Below are 5,000 nucleotides of genomic sequence, written 5' to 3'. Positions count from 1 at the left end.
CAAAATATGTAATGATGTAGTACAGTAGCCTACATGTTTTCAAACTGACACGTGAGAGTCAAGAATGCAGTACTTCACTGTTTTCACTCTTTTATTAGTAGTAGTATTGCATAATTATTTTAAATGGACTATAAGACACAACAAAGACAAAGTACTCATGAGTCATAGCCTAATGGCATATAGACCAATTATTTGTTTACCAACATTGAGACTGGACGCACAGGTGAATGTTTCACGCAATCAATTCTCAACCTGTTGTTTTGGGGTGCGCTGGTTTCAGCACACCCCAACCCCCTCTTGTGTGTTGGCTAGTGAGGTGCGTCCTAGCGAGACCTGATAGAATGGGTTTCATTGCGCACATACTGGTTCCGCACATAATGGTTCTTAGCAGTGTGACGTCGTCTGTTAAGGGGTCTATTCAATAAAGCCAGATAATCTACACAATGTTAGTTGCACAGTCCACCACAGTAGCAAAGGGTAGTACACTGAAGTGCTGCCTTAACACATCTGCATTGTCCACTGCATCCCTTTTTGCAACCACAGCGGAAGAGTTCCCGACAGGCCAGGCTCGCTTCTGTGTGGTCCAGTGCACTTCCCATCCTCCTGTCAAAATTAGAATCAGATTTATTGTCAGATCACAGGTTTACAAGTGTAAAGAAGTGGATTAAATTATTTGCATTCACCTGTCTCCTTCCTCTTCCACCCCCATTCACCTGGGGATGGGAGTTCAGGGGCTGCAACCATCGCCTGTCCCCAGCAGTGGCCAGCTTGGTAGGCTGCCCTCTTAGTATGTTGAATCAGTGCAGCTCGTGTTGGGGGGAGTCCATCAATTGTTCTGCTCTTCTAGGTGAATAGCTGCTTCCGTGCCTGATTCACTGATGCCTGGCCGCTAGTATGGTCATAGAGCAATACCACAAATGGTCAGTATCATTATCATGGTCAGTATCATGGTCAGTATAATGGTCTCATGGTCAGTACTACAGTACTGTGGTCAAATGCATTAATCTGTGGGGCTATTTGCCCTTGTTTAAGGAGAATTAAGGAGTCAAGGCATTTCTTCTCCTCAGTTGATTTTATTAAGGAGAGAAGATAATTACTTACATGGTTACACAGGACAGGTCATGGCAGCTTTCAGCAGGAAAAGAGAGAGAACTCAGCTCAGAGTGGATATTTATACCCAGTGTCTATGCACATGCATGCTGTTCCTATAGGTTTGTGCATGTGGTGTGTGTGCTCTGAACCAGATGTCTAAACAGTGTGTATCCTATGTGTGTGTGTGCATGTATGGATGTACTTCAGTGTGCACGTAGGTATGTGTGTTACATTCTCTTGTTTGTGTGTGTGTGTGTGTGTGTGTGTGTGTGTGTGTGTGTGTCCATTGTGCAGAAGAGCAACACCCCAAGATCCTAGAGGTCAGCTAAGGTCAGATGCCCTCTGGGAAGCATCCTTTGAACTGGACATCTAGTGTTCTCTGGAATGTGCTGTAGACCACTCAATATCAGCCTCATGTCTCTGTGTGTGTGTGTGTTCAGATTGGCTCTATAAGCCATAAATGTGTATCAATATTTACCACATTCCCCCCTACGGAGGGCCCAAAAGGTCCTTCGTAAACAAGGGTACAATGAAGAAAATCAAACACAAGTAAGAAAACCATACTTCAAAAACATACTCCTCAAAAAGACAGAACTCATCACATCACAACATCTCATTGGCCCCCCTTGATAGACAAAGTACTTTGACACAATCAGACCAACATAAAACAGGCATTAAGATTACACAGTATTGTCATAAGGTGATTCACATTCAATTTCAAAATAAAACTAGACAAACTGTTTCACAAATCATGCAAGAATATCAGTATTTAGAAACGTGTCGGCTTACGATCACTGCGTAGCCATGGATCACATGACGCTCGTCTGACGATAACCGGCAACACTGGAACTTATTTCCCAATAAAACAAGCTTAAAAAGAAAACAACTCAGAAAATCTTATTCACAGAAAATACATAGGATGCTCACGTCGCATCGAAATGCATTCCCCTTCCAATCAGTGTGCAGGTCTCTCTGTTCCTTAAACTCTGGGAAAAAATGTTAAACATATTCACAACATCACAATGAACCATGTGCTCTCTAGGGACTTTCTACCCTTTCTAGTCACCATGTCCATATGTACTCAACAACAAAAATAAAAAACTCCACATTTAATACAAGAGACCAGAGAGTGAAAAATAATCCTTCACAACACTGCAATAAAACGGCAGCCAAACACTCCGCAGTTTAAATCACCATTATCACAAACATATAACCAACATACATTCAACAAAACACTAGTTGATACAGCTTCGTCGTCACTCACTTACAGAACAATAGATCTGCTGGTTTGTGTGTAAAAACTCTCCCCAATCTTCAAATTTAGGACATGTAAGATAATACATCTGTTTGTACTTTAAATCTCTGTTTTCCAAGGCCAAGAGCTTCCGAACCTCTGTCGGACCCGCTCAATTGAAATGTTAAAATGCCAGAGGTTAGGCCATAAAAACAAATAATCTTCACATTCGTGGCAAATACCTCGTTGACTCTTTTTATTACACATGTCAACTTTCCTCTAATACTCCTCATGTCAATTTAGTCAACTAAATATCAACAAACATATAACATCAACAAACAACCTGTTGAAAAGACAGACAAACATTGAAACATGTTAAACCTTCCATCCAGTCCACAAACACAAAGTCCAGTCACACGGAGCAGAGATGGATCCTGTGGCATAGGCAAAGAATGGGTGGGGGCCATCTGTGCCCCTCAGTGCTGAGTGCTGTTCCCTGGTTGCATCCTTGCTGCAGCTGTCTGTGCAGCTAGCAAGCCAACATGCTGCTGTCCTCTGTCCATACTACTCTGAAGTTTTCCTGTAACCCTCTTTTTACTTCTTTTCTTCCATGTCGTCACAGGGGTTGATGCTGTGAGGTTCCATCGTAGATCTGTTGAAGATCAGGTCTTGTCAATTTTCCATAGCCTGCTCCTCTGGTGCATCTGTGTAGGAAGATGGTCTGCATCTGGTCCGGATGAGCTTTCAAAAAAATGTTCTTCCCAAAAGAAAATCACAGCTTGTACTCCTCTTCTCAAGTTCTTCTCGTGTGGAACGGTCACAGACACTCCAGTGTCCAGCACTGTAGTCTAAAAAAGACCAAACCATTTACACGTCCTGGCTGGTTCGCCAAATGTAGTAAAAGTTGCATAGAAGAAGTTGAAAGGTCCAGACCAGTAATGTTCCTCAAGTCGATTTATTGGACAAAACAGAGTACAGAGCACCAGAGCACATGTCAGCCTTGCTGCTACATGGTGTGGCCGGAACAGAACAGAGCAAGAAGAAGAAGGGCAAGGAGGGAAGGGACAAGAAGGGACGGTTTCTTTGTCCACACAGTATTTATAGGCAGACTTCACATGTGTGTGTATGTACTTGCATACATTGGATGTGCACGGAGCTAGGTGTGTGTGCTACATCTCCTCTGTGTGTGTGTGTGTGTGTGTGTGTGTGTGTGTGTGTGTGTGTGTGTGTGTGTGTGTGTGTGTGTGTGTGTGTGTGTGTGTGTGTGTGTGTGTGTGTGTCCATTGTGCAGAAGAGCAACACCCCAAGATCCTAGAGGTCAGCTACGGTCAGATGCCCTCTGGGAAGCATCCTTTGAACTGGACATCTAGTGTTCTCTGGAATGTGCTGTAGACCACTCAATATCAGCCTCATGTCTCTCTGTGTGTGTGTTCAGATTGGCTCTATAAGTCCATAAATGTGTATCAATATTTACCACAGTACCATGATCAGTATCATGGTCAGTATCAAGGTCAGTATCATGGTCAGTACCATGGTCAGTATCAGTACCATGGTCAGTATCATGGTCAGTATCATGGTCGGTATCATGACCAGTATCATGGCCAGTATCATGGTTAATTATGGTCAGTACCATGGTCAGTATCAGCACCATGGTCAGTATCAGTATCATGGTCCATACCATGGTCAGTATCATGGTCAGTACCATGGTCAGTATCATGGTCAGTTTCATGGTCACCATGATACTGACCATGATATTGATATGATACTGACCATAATTAACCATGATACTGGCCATGATACTGGCCATGATACCGACCATGATACTGACCATGATTCTGACATTAAACTGACCATGATACTGACCATGATACTGACCATGAAACTGACATTCTACAGACCATGATAAGTACATGATATTGACATTATACCGACCATGATACTGACCATCATACTTGCCAGGAAAAAACAATTTGAGCCGTTATTGTCTCCGCCAGGTTGAAAGGCATGGCGAGAGAGTATGTTTTACCCCTGTCCGTCCGTCCGTCCGTCCGTGTGTCTGTCTGTGAACAGCTAATCTCTGGCACCGTTAGCCCGGTTTATTACTGTAAATGGTCAGTATCAGTACCATGGTCAGTACCATGGTCAGTATCATGGTCGGTATCATGACCAGTATCATGGCCAGTATCATGGTTAATTATGGTCACACACCTGTGGATTATTATACCAGGAAAAATGACTTGGACTTATGAGGAATCATACCAGCGGAAAAAAAAACCTTCAGGTGTACAGTTTGTGACAAAAGCTTTAGTCAAAATGCTAATCTTAAAAAACACATGTTGATACACACAGGAGAAAGGGTTTTAAATGTACTCTTTGTGGCAAAAGCTTTAGTCAAAATGCTAAAGATTACTTTTTGTTGCTCTCCTTCATGGAGCTACTTGCGGATTATACCAGGGTCAGTCCACCCTTAGGTGAACACGCACTGACCCTGCACCTTAATCCCCATGTATAATGCACAAACTTTTTTTGATTTTTCATTATTGCGCTCTTTTTCTCTCTAAGCACCTTAGCGTCTATAAGTATATCATGCACAGTATACATACATTGCTGCTATGCTCAGGCACCTTAGTTTGTCTCTTATTTCAGGTACTTTGTAAATATGTAGATAACTTGT

The 5,000-nt window shown here is 42.7% G+C and overlaps 1 long non-coding RNA gene across 1 annotated transcript in view; it reads right to left on the bottom strand.

Annotated features, from left to right (window-relative positions):
• Positions 1-497: 497 nt before the first annotated feature.
• LOC311036673 overlaps positions 498-5,000 on the bottom strand; it is a 7,980-nt gene continuing 3,477 nt past the window's right edge. Inside the window, exons 2-3 of the long non-coding RNA XR_014599880.1 lie at positions 684-889; positions 498-603 (exon numbers count right to left, since the gene is read on the bottom strand). This is a non-coding gene — a long non-coding RNA (uncharacterized lncRNA). The remainder of the gene's footprint in view (positions 604-683; positions 890-5,000) is intronic.

The sequence above is a fragment of the Gymnoscopelus microlampas genome, assembly GCF_963454915.1.
Source record: "Gymnoscopelus microlampas genome assembly, chromosome: 20".
Taxonomy (NCBI): domain Eukaryota; kingdom Metazoa; phylum Chordata; class Actinopteri; order Myctophiformes; family Myctophidae; genus Gymnoscopelus; species Gymnoscopelus microlampas.
Note: the sequence above shows the minus strand (reverse complement) of the source record. Positions and strands in the feature narration are given on the sequence as shown.